Source organism: Anomaloglossus baeobatrachus, chromosome 5, assembly GCF_048569485.1.
Source record: "Anomaloglossus baeobatrachus isolate aAnoBae1 chromosome 5, aAnoBae1.hap1, whole genome shotgun sequence".
Taxonomy (NCBI): domain Eukaryota; kingdom Metazoa; phylum Chordata; class Amphibia; order Anura; family Aromobatidae; genus Anomaloglossus; species Anomaloglossus baeobatrachus.
In genome coordinates this window covers 84,399,197-84,416,439 of record NC_134357.1, presented here as the reverse complement: position 1 = coordinate 84,416,439, position 17,243 = coordinate 84,399,197, and the positions used below count along the sequence as shown (strand labels likewise).

At 44.2% G+C, this 17,243-nt stretch overlaps 1 protein-coding gene across 2 annotated transcripts in view; it reads left to right on the top strand.

The window, feature by feature from the left end:
* Positions 1 to 17,243, top strand: part of REEP3 (receptor accessory protein 3) — a 255,800-nt gene that overhangs the window by 218,986 nt on the left and 19,571 nt on the right. The gene's annotated exons all lie outside the window — the stretch shown is intronic.

The following is a 17,243-nucleotide window of genomic DNA, read 5'->3' as shown; positions in this document are numbered from 1 at the left end:
ATCTCGGCATTGAAGAAGCCTTGTGTGACTCGCACAATATTTGAGTTGCGTCACCCTGCACGGCCTGCCGCTCTCTGGAGAGGAGCGTGCAGCTTTATGTATTTCTGTGCAGCTGTACATTTCTGTCCATATAGTGGCAGGTTGTGCCGAGTGATTCAACTCCGTTCTCGCACAAGTCACATGCAAGTGTCACTCCGACCTTATCCTGACCAAAACCTCAACTCCATTTATTGAAATAAAGCACCAAACCTGCAAGAACAGTTTACCATCACTCATTATCGTACTGCTCTCCAGCGCTTCAGCGATAAACCACTTTCTGTTACAGAGAAATATTTCTCATTTTCACTCATTAGTTCAGAGCACCCGCTGCCATTTTTCTGCACCCCATTTCTTATGGTTTTGTGCATAGCTGAGTCGCTTGGTCTTGTTTCTATGATCACTTACACCGATCTAGAGTTCGAAGAAATTTTCCCTATCTGTATCCCACTGGTTGCTGCCATTCCTGAACTGATGGCACTGCTGGACATTTTCCGATTTTGAAGGGAGGTAAGCATGATGTGTTTCATCTGCTGCACTTTTTCCTTGGCCGACCAATGAGTCTAGAGTTTTCATTATTGTCCATAAAAAAATTGTTTAAAAGAACAGAGAGTCCTCAGTGGTTGATACCTTTTAATGGCTAACTGAAAAGATGGTAATAATTGCAAGCTTTCGAGACTACTCAGGTCTCTTCATCAGGCATGGTATAACACAAAATCTGAAGAGTCACATACTTATACACAACAGGACTTAGAATAGTGCAGTAAAAAAAAAAAAAAAAAAAAAAAAAAAAAGAACAAGTTATATGAAACAGAACTATCTCTATGGCAGGGGGACAAGCTGTTCTAGCCATAAATACTGCTGCAGTTCAGTGTGAAAGTTTTATTGTCCTTTGATAAGGGTCTGGTCCAGGGCTGTGACACGCTCGGATGGTCAGAGGAGCACATCTTTTAACTGATGTAAAAAGACATGAATCCATGAGACACATTCATTCCTTCTCTGAATGTGTCAAAGGTCATCATAAGTTTGTACTCCCATAGTCTCCTGTCTCTCTGGGACTTGAAGTTTCCTTTCAATACCAGCAATTTCATGTCCATGATGCTGTGGTCTGGGTTACAAAAATGTTTGGCCACAGGTAGATCCATCCTTTTTTCTCTAATTGTGTGGCGGTGAGAATTCATCCTTGTCCTGAGCTGTTGTCCTGTCTCCCCTACATACAGACCCCCAGTTGGACATTTGGTACATATAATTAAGTACACCACATTGGTTGTGGTGCAGCTGAACGTACCTGGGATCTTGTAGTCCTGATGTGATCTGGGAATCTTTATCTTGTCCGTTGTCAATATTAATGGACAGGTCTTGCATTTTTTCTGGTTGCAGGGAAATGTTCCTGTTGGTGTTGGAGAGGACAGGGAGCTTCTGACAATGATGCTTCTTAGATTTGGGGGCTGTCTAAAACACAGAAGTGGGGGGTCTGGAAAAATAGATTTTAACCGGGCATCTTTTTGCAGTTTTGGATAAGAAAAATATGTCGCTGTCCAGTTGTGCGCGTTTCTTCAGAAGTGTCTTTAGTTCCATAAAGATGCGGTACATTCTGGTATCCATTTTTAAAATGGAGGATACCAGAATGTACCGCATCTTTATGGAACTAAAGACACTTCTGAAGAAACGCGCACAACTGGACAGCGACATATTTTTCTTATCCATTATTGTCCATTTATTTGTGCCCTCAATGGCTTATTGTGTAGTAAAAATCTGCTGGCAACAGAACGGTGTCAATAACCGGCATGCAGGAGACTAGTACCGCCCCCGCTAGTGACATCACTGGTCTCTGCCAGGTATTGACACCGCTCTGTTCCAGCAGATTATTACTGATCTGAGCCAATAATAGGGCGAACGCTGTCACTGGGCAGATCGCACAGCGAGCAAGCAGGAACGCAGCCAGGACGAGCACGCCCCTGAAACGAGTGTCACTGATGATTCTTAATTTCAGGGAGGGGAAAGGGACTGTGACCGCAGCCTCTGTCCCCTGCTCTGATGACAATTAGTTTGAGCCATCCCAGCATGCACTGGGATTCTCAACCAAATCACCATCAGACAAGAAATAGAAAAAAAAAATTAGAAAAGCAGTTAGTGTAGTAAGGGAACGGTAGGGAATTTTTCATACAAATATTAGAAAATAGCTTAGATTACAGCCCTAAATACCGTATTTCCCCAAAAATAAGATAGGGTCTTATATTATTTTTTTGCTATGAAAGATGCACTAGGGCTTATTTTCAGGGGATATCTTATCCATGAACAACAATCCACATTTCTTTTTGAACAAAAAAAAAATCAACATTTATCCAAATATAATCCTGTCATCAGATTCTGGAACATCAGCAGTTTGTGTTAATCCTATTACTGGTACAGATGCACATTTTCTTATCTGATCTGCTATTCTTGTGGTTCAGAGCCAGTCCTATAGGGGAGGGTACATATCATATTTACAAAGGTTTAAATTACCTACTTAAATTTATCATTCCCTATGCACTGCTAAGTTTACCCCCAAAAGAAAGCAGACACCCTCTAAAAGAATCACACTTACCAGAGCACAAACAATTAGCGTTGGCGAGTGAATGGGCTCTCACATATAAATCTTGGTCGCTGGGTCAGGTCCCCCTGCATTCTACAGCAGTTGGTCCCCCCTGGTGACTGGAAGCAGCATCACTGGGGTGAAGTGATACTGGTACCTAATCTGTTTGTAAGAGCTGCAGTGCAACGCAGCTGGAATAGCGAGGAACCTGACAGAAATGCAGATCACTGTGTGAGAGCCCATCTGCCATTGGCATTTGCTACCTGTACCTGTTTGGGGTCTGCTGAGTGCGTTACTTTTTTTTCTTTTTTCGGGGGTGGTCTGTTTTATTTTTGGGGTGTCTGTTTTCTTTTGGGGGTTCAGCTTTCTCTTGGGGCTGTCTTCTTTCTTAGATGAAGAGTCCTGCTGTATTCTTTATCTTTTTTTCTTTTTAGCTGCTTGGACACTAACTTAAGGAACCGCAACTAGGTCTTATTTTTGGAGTAGGGCTTATATTTCAAGTATGCACACTAAAGCCCCTATAATCCTACTAGGGCTTATTTTTGGGGAATGTCTTCTTTTTTGGGGAAAAGGATAGATGTGGAATTAGATGGAAATTTACTTTTGACTTCAAACCACCTCTTTAAGTGTACCTAGAACAAGAAGTGATGCTTTGATGCTGTTTTAAGGAAAGTAAACCTATTTACAGGGTCGTTTTGGCCGGACTTATGATATTTTTTGTTTCACCTTCATAGAATGGAAATTTTTCACTGTAAGAGCAATGAGATTTTTGCATTTTCTGCCAATATTATAATGTTCTACCATATTATGTAGTTTATTATTAGGCCTAATAGCTGGTGTGAAAATTGCAAGATTAATTATATTTTTTTACAGTTTAAATATTGATATTTCAAATAAAAACAAATATTTTTAATGTACATTTAATACAAAAAGTATTTTAGCAAAAGATTGTTTGCTGATGAGACATTCTTGTTAAGATTCCTATCATTTGCTATGTGCACAGACATCAAAAAAAGGATTTCTAATCAGATTGTTGAGAAAAATATTCGATTTGGTATTTGTACAGGTATTGATGAGCCATTGCAATATAAATGGCATATAGATGGGGCAGGCGAGACTATCCGGGTTCATTACCGCCTTCTGGGTCTAGGCAGTTGATCTGCTATTTATGGAAACCCGTCTGTGTCGCCTCCAGTTATTTCTCGGCGAGATGTGTGCGCATATAATCACCATAAAAACATGGCACGGCCCATTTTAATAGCTATATTGTGTGACAACTGCCTTGGTCAGACACCTGGATTGCTAACTTGTACTGCTGCAGCAAAACAATGTCCTCCTTTATAGTATATAATCGCACAGTGTGTTAATCTCCACGTAATTTGCAGTACGTCTGGCTGATATATTGCTATTTTTCCCCAGACACTTGACTAAGCCTATCTAGCAAGCTTCACGGTGATAGAATACAATGAAGAAGATGTGAATTCATAAGTAGGGGGGAAAAAAAATAGGAAGATAAAAAAGATTTCAGAGAAGCTAGTCTGGAAATGGTTCAGAGCTGTGCCGACATGACTGCAATACTCAATGCGCTGCTAGTCTACCAGGAATGTTAATGGAGCAGCTCAGCGTCTCATGCCGAGCGCCACATTTCTTCAAATTGGGAAATCTGAGGCTTCCATAAAATAAAACAGATTTTTTGATTTTCGAATTCTTCACTGTAGACAGTATTACCAGTAAATAGCTGTGTGTTAGTAATGGAAAAAGTCCTAACTAATTCTTGTGTTCACCGCAGGGACTGCCGTTTCATCAAGGAAAACGAAATTCAGATGGTTATTGTAATCCAAATAATTTGGGACGTTTCATAATAATCTGACCGTCCATAGATGTGATGTAGAACGGTTTGTTTTGAAAAGAGACAGGAAGTAGGAAATAATGGAACCCAGATGTCGCTTACAGATTTTAGGACGCCCCGGCATGGCACTAGTGCCACCTAGTGGTTCTTTGTAGGATATGTTTTTACTGTGAAAATACTGATAGATGTGTAGTCTACATGTTTTTTACTTAAAGGGGTGGCTTCGTATATGGGAAAGTCTGTCGGCACCACGAATCCTACCAAACTTACTGCATCTCTTATTGACTGGTCACAAAAGCTGCATTTGGTTGATGGATTACTCCACATGCTCTTTTGTTTGGCCATTGATATGCTGCATAGAGAAAACAGGAAAGCTGGGCCGAGATAAGCGTTCCCGTGTATGAGGGAGTCAGGAGGGGATGCAGCCCTATGGTAATCAGCTATAGTTTGGCAATATGACCCTATGACAACACTGAAAACCTTACTATCACGATTTCACCACTCCTGCTGTCCTGGGGATATGCAGTAAGGGACAGCTCTGCTGCTCTATAGAATCAGGGGCATGTTGGGCTGTCAGTATAGCTAGTGATGGCTCTACTGCCCAATCTGGCCTGCCTGCGGAGTTTCCGCTAGGTGTTGCCCTTTTTGGGTGATTTCCTGGCTATTTAGCTGGCTTATAATTGGTCAGTTCATTGCCAATCATAGCTTGGCTCGGTAGTGTATGTGCCTAGGGTCTAGTGTTCTGCTTTTCTGATCTTTGCTGTCTGCCCTCAGACTTTGCCTTTTGACTATTCGTTTGTATTGCTCCTTTGCCTTTGATGTATTCTGTCCTTTGCTGCCTGACCCTGGACTTTCATAGAATCATACAATGGTACAGTTGGAAGGGACCTCAAGGGCCATCGGGTCTAACCCCCTGCGAGTGCAGGCTTTCCTAAATCATCCTAGCTATAGATTTATCCATTCTTTTACTTAACCCTTTTGCCTTTAATGTGCTCTCCTGGTATTTGACCCCCGACCCTTTGACTTTCTTATACCACAACTTATCCACCGCACATACCCCGGCACTACCGCCCCCATCATACTAACAGTATTAGAACTCATAGGATTTGTTAAATAAAGGGGTGTTTGTTTTTAACAATACTTTTTATTTGGAGAGCTCCCCAAATATTTGATAATAGACTTTTCTGCTGCTGGGACCTAAGGTAGGATAAGTTGCCAATAATCATTACTCATTAATGCCATCAAATAGCTATACAATTAGAGCCAATGCGATCTCCATGTTGTTTCTTAATATCCTATCTGCCAGGTAGAGAAGCACAATGCCTGCTGATTTATAGAAATCCCAAACTTTGAACTCCTCCTGTTCACTCAGAATTCCCATTTGAAAGCTTTTTTTGTTTATTTGTTTATTAGCAAGATCACTAGTGTATATTAAACCTGATCCGTCACCAGATTTCACAATTCAAACGCCTTTTTGACTGTGTAATCATGAAATTAAGATGAGCATTTAATATTGGGCAAAACATTCACAATTTATTTTTTTTTTTTATAGCGATTCTGGCATGGATTTCCAAAGTAAGGAGACCGGCCTCATCAGCTCTAGGGTGATAGATGCATTTATATATGCAGTTTGCGAAATCTCATGACACATCTTCTTCAGTATTCTCTCTATTGCCTTCTAAGATGAAGAAAGCTTAGAGTAAGGGTGGCATTACACGAGACAATATATCGTGCGATCGCATAAGCGATCGCACTCGCCCCCGTCGTTTGTGCATCAAAGTCATTAAACCCCATCACACGTACTTACATCCCTAACGACGTTGCTGTGGGCGGGAAACATCCTCTTCCTGAAGGGGGAGGGGCGTTCGGCGTCACAGCAACATCACACAGAGGCCGCCCAATAGAAGCGGAGGGGTGGAGATGAGCGGGACATAACATCCCGCCCACCTCCTTCCTTCCTCATTGCCAGCGGGACGCAGGTAACTTGTTGTTCGTCGTTCCCGGGGTGTCACACGTAGCGAACAACCGGCGCAGAGGGAGGAACGACATTATGAAAATGAACGACGTGTCAATGAGCAACGATAAGGTGAGTATTTTTGCTCGTTAACAGTAGTTCGGAGGTGTCACACGGTACGACATCTCTAACGATGCCGGATGTGCGTCACGAATTCCGTGACCCAAACGACATATCGCACAATATATCATACCGTGTAACGCCGCCCTTACACTTGTTGCAAGAATCTCTTGCTTACTGCCTGCCTACTGCCCTCATAGTGGTTGACCGTACACTTTTTGATTTGGTAGTGAAAATCTTACAGAATTTAGGGAGTTGGGTGAATGAGTATTTTAGGCAGACCTCATTGGTCTAGTGGTAGGATTCTCGATTGGTGTGCGAGAGGTCCTGGGTTTGAATCCCAGACAGAGCCGATGGACTCTTGTTGGGCTGCGGCCGATGGTTCATTCCAGTCCTCGAGAAAAATGTTGGAAAGTAAGAATGCATTAAAAAATAGAAGTGTTAGGCTGTGTGCTCACGGTCAGGGTTCACAGTGTTTTGGATGCTTCCAAAACGCCTTGTTGTACAGTACAAGCACAGTGGATGGGATTTCTAGAAATCGTGCCCACTGTGCTTTTGTTCCTGCAGCGTAAACTGACGTGAGGTACGGCTTCCCGAGTCGCAGCATGTTAATTTATTGCTGTGGAACCGCGGGTATTTTCCGCAGGGAGAACCGAGAGACCACAGTGGCCCGAACCCTGATCGTGCGCACAGGCAGCTGCAGTCTCCTGCGGAGAACGCTCGCGGCCCTGCAAGACGGCTGACACTGCGTCCAGGATGTAGTGTCTCCGTACCATGTGCACATACCCTTAGTAGTTCAGTTTTAGTAATTTAAAGTGAATGAACAAAAGCATAATCTAAATCAAATCAATATTTGGTGTGACCACCCTTTGTCTTCAAAGCAACATGAATGCATCAAAATCCTTATCCACCATCATAAAAAACCATCATTGAGGCGTCTGATTGGCCCTAATTAATTCTGCCGCAGAATAACGACCCCAAACATAAAGTCCGTGTCATTCTTACTTTGCAGCAATTTTTCTACATCTGCCTAAAACCCTAGCACTGTACTTTTTTTTTTTTTCCCAAAACGTTTTTTATTGATTTTTCAAATTTGTAAAAACATGACAAGTATCATTGCAAAAGAAGAACATTCGTCTGACAAAATGTGACATAGAGGTGGGTGATACCCCAATTTGGAGTTCCATGTTGCTGTTCGATTTAAGATAGTATACAGTAACATTAAACCAAAACATAGGTAATGAAATATAATATAACATATGCAATACAATTCGTTAAATCTCTGTGTCGTCCCTGAATGATTTCAATTTTGCTAGCGTGTCTTGGTATTCCCAACCGTCTCGTCTCCCCCTCCCGCCAGAGCCCCCTCCTAGGTGATTCTCAGTTTACCCAGGCTGTCCTGGATATCGCTCAGGATATACCACTCCAAGTGAACAAAAGGTGCCATCAGGTTAATTATTTCTCCCTGTGTGAATTGGCTTTCAATAAAATGTCTCCATCTCACAAAAAACTTGGCTGTCAACCCATCTTTATCCCTCTCCGCTTCTAGTTTTTCCCACTTCAGAAGGTTGTGTAGTTCGCCCACAACCTCCTTTATGGATGGGCCCTCCCTTTGAATCCAGTGTTTTAAGATGCAACGCTTAGCTATCATGGCTATGTCATGCATTATTGCGTATTTCCTCTTTTCCTGCGTGCTCGGTCCTCCTCCTACTCCTCCCTCAAAGGAGTGGAAAATCCACACCATTAAGTCTAGTTTGCTGAAAATTCCCCATGTTGACTGGGCAAATAGTCTGACTTGGTTCCAGAACCTAGCGATTGTCTCACATTCCCATAGCCCATGCAGCATATCCGTTTTTTCTTTTTGACACTTAGGACACCACCTATCCCTACCTGGTATGTTGAAACCTATAATGGCCCTATGTAGAATTCTGAATTGAGTGTCTCTCCATCTCTCATTGGTAATGTGTTTCCGCACTTGTACCCATCCTCTCAGTATATCATCCACCACTTCTTCCCTTCCCAATTGTTTCCCCCACGCTGTTAAAGTCCGACTATCCTCCCGTGAGATAAGCACCCCCCTTAGCGATCGATAAATTTTAGAGACATTTATACTTGTTACATCACATTCCAGTAACTCATCAATCGAACTTCTGTTCAGCTCTCTTCCAACCACACCCAGGTCTCCTATTATTCCATGTTTCAATTGTTCATACTGGATGACATGTGAGCTATTAAGGTTGTACTTATCCAACACTTCCCGACCTGTCATCCACCTCCTGTCCTCCACATTCATAACATCTATCATTCTCCTGACTCCCCTCTCTTTCCATCTAGTAAATAGCTTGTTTTCTCGTCCCAGGGGAAAATTTGGGAATGCCCAGGGGTTCAAGTACTTGGACACTTTCCATGAGAGCCCCAGTTTTTTCCTTACCGACTTCCATGTTAGCATGGTGTCTCGGAATATAATTGAGTTCCTTATGTGCCCTTCAACCCTGGATAGTGGGGAGTGCAGAATGGACGTCAGATCCCACGGTGACGCATATTTAGTTTCCATCGCATGATCTGAGTGCCTACTCGTTCCTCTCACCCAATCAATTACATGCCTCATGATACATACAAGATTATACCCTTGGACATCTGGAAAGTTTAGACCTCCCTCCTCTGCTGACTTCATCAGCGTACGCAGCTTTATTCTGGGTTTCCTTCCCCTCCACAGAAATTCTGTATACGCGGAGTTGAGCTTATTCACATCCTTTAGTTTTAGCAATAGCGGGATTGTCTGGAAGGGATACAGCAGCCTAGGAAAGCTCATCATTTTTATCAGGTGGCATCTTGCCAGTAATGGAAGTGGCAGACCTTTCCATCCCTTTAATTGAACTATAATTTTCCTGATTAGCGGTCCATAATTCAAGTTATAGATTGTTTCCACCGATCTTCCTATATGCACTCCCAGGTATTTAATTGAAGATTGTGCTATAGGAATTCCACATAGACAGCCATCCCTTATTTGTCCCCCCATTGTCCCATGATGCCCCTTTAGGAACATGATCTCGCATTTTTTTTTGTTCAGTTTGAAACCGGAGAATGAGCCAAATTTTTCAATCAAGGCAAGAGTCTGTGGCAAATCCGCACCGGGGTCCCCCATATAAAGTATGATGTCATCAGCAAAAAGCGCTGTCTTTACTTCTGAACCCCTTATCTTGATTCCTTTAAAACTATTTTGTCCCTGTAGTATTCTTGACAACGGCTCGATTGCCAGGTTGAATAAAAGAGGAGATAATGGGCAGCCCTGTCTTGTTCCCTTCATCAAAGGGAACACGTCTGATAGAAAGCCCGGAGTGTGTACCCTAGCTCCCGAGTTGGCATAAAGGTTTCTAATGTAAAGTCTCATCTTGCCTACAATCCCTATGGCCTCCATTACCCTGTCTAACCACCCCCAATTTACATTATCAAACGCTTTTTCTGCGTCAAGTGTAACTAGGGCAGGTCTAGCCCCTCCCTCAGTGAGACCCAGTCTAACCGCGTCTACCACTAGAATTGTCTTTCGGATATTGGTAACGGCATTTCTCCCCTTGATAAACCCCACCTGGTGATTCGTAATGATCCTAGGTAAGATCTCGGCCAGTCTATTAGCCATGATCTTGGACATAATTTTTAAATCCTGATTTATGAGCGATATAGGTCTATAACTAGAGGGATCATCCAGGTCCTTGGTTCCCTTGGGGAGTAATTTAATATATGCTATGTTGGAATTTTTGGGTATTTCCGCCCCTCCCAGGAAAGCATTAAAGACTGAGGTTAGATCCGGCGAGATCAGATCCTTCAGAGCCTTATAGAATTCACTATTGAAACCGTCAGGTCCCGGTGCCTTGTTGGTGTTAAGCTCCCCAATTGTTCTCGTCACCTCCTCTACTGTGATATCTGCGTTTAAGGCACTCAAATCTTCCTCCGTCAAGCTAGGCATGTGGGCTTGTCTTAGCCACTCTGCCTCATCAGTCATGTCGTTATTCCCTGACCCATATAGTTTTCTATAGTAATCTCCCAACAGTTTATTAATGTCCTTAGGATCCGTAGTCACCTCTCCCCCCTTTGTTTTCAGTTTAGAGATCACTGTCATCTTTCTGCTGCCCCTTGCCAGATTGGCCAACATCCTTCCCGCCTTGTTGCCAAACCTATGTAAGTCAACCTCCTTGTGCGACCAGAATAGTTGTTCCTTTTTTTTGGCCCATTCGTCAAATCCCTCTTTTGCCTCCAACCATCTGCCTTTTGTCATGGGAGATCTATTTGTCACATAATTTGTATATGCTACCCGTACTGCTTCACTATGGAAATTATAATTCTCATTGGTTTTCCGTTTGATCATGGCTGCGTACCCCACCAGACGGCCCCTTAGGACCGCTTTTGCCGTTTCCCAAAATATCACTGGGGACTCTCTATGTTCCTTATTGTCCTCTGCGAATTCTCCCCACCACTCCTGTAGCACCTTATGGAAATTATCTTGCCTGAGAAGGAACGATGGGAATCTCCATATGATATCGGTACCTCTCCTGAATTTCTCTCTAATGCCCAATCTCACCGGACTATGATCAGAGATCACCATATTCTCTATCACACAATCTTGCGTTCCACTCAGTAAATCCTGCGAGATCCAGAACTGATCAATACGTGACCAGCTATCATGAGGGTGAGAGAAGTGTGTATACTCTCTGTCATGTGGGTGAGTTAGTCTCCAGATGTCTTTCAGTCCTACGTCTTCTAATGTTACATCCCTATTGTCTAAACTCCTGCCCACATTAGCTGTCCCCTCCTCGCCCCTCCTCCTCTCTTCAGCTGAGTCTGGGACGGTGTTAAAATCGCCTCCCACTATAATGTTAGCCTCCCCATCTGCTAATATGGTGGCCTTTATGTCATCATGAAATGTGATTTGTTGTGAATTTGGGCCATAGACATTATAAATACTGAGTTTACCCGCTGGACTAACGATTGTTAAGTGCTGCCACCTTCCATGGTCGTCTGCCTCATGTGCCACTACCTCATGACTGAATTGTTTATTTATTAGAATCATAGTGCCCGCTTTTCTACCTTGTGCCGCTGCCCCGTAAACGGTGCCCACCCAATGGTTCTTCATGCGGAAAAAGTCCTCCCCCCCCAAGTGGGTTTCCTGTAATAAGGCAATGTCTGTCTTTAGTCTTTTCAGATGTCTCAATATCATTGCTCGTTTGTTAGGTGATCTCAGCCCTTTAACATTCCACGTAGTTATCTGTATCATGTTAACCTGAGTATTCTGCTTTTACTACTCCCTCCCCTATGGGCCCCTGCATCAAGGAAGACGAGATGTTCGACACTAGAATCACAGTTGGTACCACAAAATCGACACTCCCTTTCCCCACCTTGCAAATATAACAAATACAACAAAAAGCATGTAACTGTAAAACATATTTTCCCTTCCGAGAAATCCACGGCGCTTCCCGCCACGTTGGTGAGCTCCCCTATTCCTAGCCAAAATATGTAGCTCCCTAATCACCCCCCAAAAAATATATGTTCTATCCCCGGACTAACTTGAATAAGCCTTTGAAAATTATGCAAAAATTAGCACAGTATGTCAAAACCTCAGCAAGATTCTCCAGTCCTACTTATCTCTGACTCCAGGTAGCCATCAGTCCGCCCAGAACAGGCCCACTTCATTTGAATTTGGATGATGTTCCTGGACAAAGGAGAAAAAGAAAAAAAGAAAAAAAAAAGACCAAGGGGAGAGAAGATGGAGAAAGAAAGGAGAAGAACAAAAAAAAAAAAAAAAAAAAAAAAAGAGAGGGGGGGGGAAGAGGACCCAGACTTTGGGATGTTTTCCTCTCTTTTCTCCCTTCCCCCTCCTCCTCTCACCTCCCCAACCCTCTCTCCGTAATGCATCCTCCTCAACGCCTCTCCCTGTTTGGGAAGAGAGAAAAAAAAAAAAAAAAAAAAACAGGCAAAAAAAGGAAAAACAATGAGCGAGTTCCAGTTCAGGTATCATGGTTTCTCTCCAAGGGTTGGTTCCTGTGTTCCAGGCGAGAATTATGCTGTCGACCCGGGCTTGGCCTCCTTTCCTCCCTGGTCTCGACTTGCTTTTGTCCCCCAAGACGTCCCACATCTCTTCCTGAGCTTGTGGGGGATCCTCTTCTATTATTCCCTTCTCCACTAGCTCCTTTTTCTTGCCTTTCTGACCTAGTCTTGTCGAGCTCTGCCATGAGAATGTTTTCTGCTTCTTTGTAGTCCTTGTAGTATACAAACGAGCCATTGGGGTTTCTAACTTTCAGTGTAGCAGGGTATAATAGCTGGCACTTTACTTTTTTGTTGTACAGAAATGAGCAAATTTTGGTAAATTCTTTTCTCCTTCTGGATACTTCCGCTGAATAATCCCCAAAAATTAGCAGTCTGTTGCCTTGATATTGTAGTGGACGCTTTCGTTCTCTAAAGGCCCTCAATATTTCCTCCTTATGCTTATAATCAAGGTATTTGACAATCACCTGCCTGGCTCTTATCGGGGTATTCTTGTTTGAGTTTTGGCCCTCTCCCTTATTCGCCTCCTGGTGTCTCAGTGGACCCACTCTGTGGGCTCTTTCAACTCTGAATTTCGCCTTTATGCCCAGGGCCTGCGGTAGCTCCAACTCGCATATATTATCCAACTGTCCAATCGATACAGACTCTGGCAACCCGACTATACGTAGGTTGTTTCGTCTCGATCTGTTTTCCAAATCGTCTGCTTTATCCTTCAAGTATTCATTAGATTTTGCTAGAGCTGCTATTTGTGCTTGCATAGCCAGTATTGTCTCCTCGGAGTCAGATATTCTCTGCTCTGATTCTGCCAGTCTAGAGGCATGGGCATTTATCTGTTTTTGCATATTAGCTAATGATGTTTGTATGGCTGCCTCAATAGCCACTTTAACCTCTTTTGACAAGTGTGATGTCACTTCTTCAGCCAGTTTTTTATAGTCCACATTAAGCTTTTGTGTGTACTTGTCTTGGCCTGCAGGTGGTGCTGTTTTCTTAGTTCTCTTTGTCTGGACTGGGCCACCACCTCCATCCCCCAATAGCTTGCAGGCTTGTGATGTTGGTGTAGTAGGCTGCTTTTTGTTTCCTTTGGAAGGGGTACTATGAATTCTTGCATTTGACTTCCTGTGAGTCTGAGTGGGATTAATCTCCCTGTGCTGTTTGTCAGTTTCATCCTCCAACACTGCTGTGTCTCTGAGCTGCCCTGCTTTGTCTGCATCCTCTCTCCCCTCTGCCTCCATATCTCCTTCATCCTCCCATTGCGATCCACCATCATCAGTCCCCTGCATCCACCTCTCTCCTGCTGTGTCCTCCTGTGACTCCTTGCTCATATCTTCCTTATCTCCTGTCTCCTTGCTCATATCTCCCTTATCTCTCCCCTTCCAGCTCTGTGTTTGCTTTTCTGTGTCTCTCACCATGCGTTCAGGCTCCTCCCCCATCAGGCTCGGCGCCATTATCTTATCTTCTCCCCTGTCCATATCAAAGCTTCTCCAGGCTGACTCACCGCTCCCAGAGCTTCTCAGGAGGTACCGTTCCATAGCTGTCTGCTTTAGGTAACCTCCTGTGCTGCTCTCTGTTTGGTGGCTCGTCCGGGGGGTCTGTTTTTAGTCGGTTTCTGTGAGGGGTGGCAGGAGCTTCTCCCCTAAGCTGCCACCTCAGCCAGGACAGGAACAGGAAGTCCTGTACTTTTTATATATTTATTATATGGCCACTTATGTGGTTGTATCTTATCCATGGACATCTCGGGGTAATCAGTCCTGCAGTGATCGCACAAGATGTGCTCATTTCCTTTACTGTAATGATTGGAGCGTGAACAGCCCTTGTTCTAGGAACGTTCTCGCTGTTCTCCTGAGAAGTCTCCAGTGACAAGAAAGCTTTTAGTATTTTGGCATGGAATAATCATAAATTGAAGTAGAAGGAATATTTCTCACACACTGAGTTCAATAATGATCTTGTGTAGGAATAATTTTAAATAATTTCCTAGTATATACATTTCTGCCTGTCTGTCTGATTAATCTTCTTATGGGGCACCCACATCTCTATGTACGTCTCTGCCTCTAGGAGCAGAGATTAAAAATGGGTCTCATTATAGCACTGGTTGACACCACCAAAACCTTAACTATTTGGGACAAAAAGATATTGTTTATTTGCCCCTAATCCTTTGCCAGGATATTTTCATACTGCATTGTAGGTGTTGCCCACTTGTCTGTGGACCCACTGCACCACGGGGTCAGGCTTACCTTGGAGGGGCGTAACTAAGCGACTACCAGGCTCTTCACTAGAGCCTCTGATATTGAGGCTAGACTTGCTGCTGCTGGTAGCCACCAGGTACCACTCTAGGGAGTGCCCATTACAGAAGCAACTGACCCCAAAGTGTTAAAAGGCAGGTACAGATGCAGGAGGTGGGCTGAACAGGACCATAAACTGGAGAGGATTCAGGTAGATGATCAGACAGGATAAGTGGTGCAGATAGTCCGGTTCTGGTACAGGCAGAACAGCTTGCCACGGATTTGGCCACAAGGCATGAACAGCCACAGGACACCAGGACCGGACACAGGTACTGGATACTGAGCACAGGTAACAGCGCAGTAAACTAAACAGGAACCTTGTTGTAAAGGCACCTTCCAAAGGGGGAAGATGCCTTAAATACCTAATTACTTTCCCATAGGCTGGAGGCATTTCCTAAATGAGTACACTGCCCCTTTAACAGGACACACTCGCGCCCAACTAAGCCCACTCCCAGGAGACCTGCTGGGCGTGCAGTTCCCAGGAGCAGGAAGCAGCGGTTAGGTCAGAGGTAAACCGCAGAGTTGCCAGGAGGTGAGAGTGTCGGTGTGTTTTACCGGGAGGAGGACGCAAGGCAGAGCAGAGGTGCCGCTGCTGGCAATTCAGCAGGGTTAAGGAGAAGAGACCACTGTGTCCATTCATTAAAATAAGTACTGTATTTTTCGGACCATAAGACGCACTTTTTTCCCCCCAAATGTTGGGGGAAAGTGGGGGGTGCGTCTTATGGTCTGAATATAGGGCTGCGGGGAATGAGGGTGGAGCAGGTCATCGGGGGCACGAGCAGGCTGCAGCAGCGCCTGCCGTGACCACGTGGGCCCGCTCATTACATATGCATGCCCATCCTCCCGCCCATCTCTCAGCGCTGAAGCCGGCGCTGAGTCTGACAGGTAGGCGGGATGATGGGTGGGGGATGCACTCATAGTAACCAGCCAGCTTGCGTGATCACCCCTGGCAACTAGAGCCTGGAGTGATCATGTGCGGCTGTATTCATTGCTCCCCGCGCATAATTATCAGCGCGGGGTGCAGTGAATCAGTATAACTCAGCGTTCCCCTGCTGCACTGCGATTGTCCTCCTGTCTGCCGGCCGCGGCTGTGTGGAGAATAGCGGGGCTCACAGCGATGACGTTATCGCTGTGCGCACGTGTCCACACAGCCGCGCCGGCAGACAGGAGGACAAGCGATGCTGCAGGGATCGTGGCCGGCTCAACACAGCGCTGCCGGCTCAGATGAAGGAGGAGCGATGCTGCGTGGAGCGAGGAAAGGTGAGTGTAAACATTTATTTATTTATTTTTGTGTGCCACAGGATGCAGGACATATAGCAGGATGATGGGGGTATATGAGTAGGATGATGGGGGTATATGAGTAGGATGATGGGGGTATATGAGTAGGATGATGGGGGTATATGAGTAGGATGATGGGGGTATATGAGTAGGATGATGGGGGTATATGAGTAGGATGATGGGGGTATATGAGCAGGATGATGGGGGTATATGAGCAGGATGATGGGGGTATATGAGCAGGATGATGGGGGTATTTGAGTAGGATGATGGGGGTATATGAGCAGGATGATGGGGGTATATGAGCAGGATGATGGGGGTATATGAGCAGGATGATGGGTTATATGAGCAGGATGATGGGTTATATGAGCAGGATGATGGCGTATATGAGCAGGATGATAGTGTATATAGCAGGATGGGAGCACATACCAGGATGGCAGTATATAGCAAGATGGGGCTATACCAGGATGAGGGACATATCTATACACAACGCAGGAGGATCATTACCAGGATGGGGTACCTTAGTAGAGAATTTGGGGACATTACCCCCACAACAGTGTCAGCAGCAGATCCTCGCCCCATAACAGTGTGTCATGACCACATTTTTTGCTTAAAATTTTATTTTCCTATTTTCCTTCTCTAAAACCATGGTGCGTCTTATGGTCCGGTGCGTCTTATAGTCAGAAAAATACGGTACTTTGTCAAAAGTCAACTGTCTCCTGTACTTGGCATTGACAATACTTAGTATTTTTTTATCCCAGCACTTTATACAACTACTGTATAATGTTTTTAAAATTTCCCCTTAACAATAAAAAAAAAATCACAAAACAATCTATATTAATATTCTGATGGCTGTTATTTTGTGCTGTCAATCAGGGGCTGCATGCATCGAGCAGTGTATAGACTCAATAGTAAGGGCTCAGTCACTTTATTTTTCACAGAACAGTGGACGCACCCATATAGCTTCTATAGATCCTTCACATTGCTGTTAGTCCAGCTCAGCATTGTATTTTGACTGATCAATGGGGCCTCCGGACCTGGACCCCCACCAATGGGCAGATTCTAACAGCCCAAATTATATAGCAGTTATTTTTTTTTAATGATAGTTACCCTTTTATT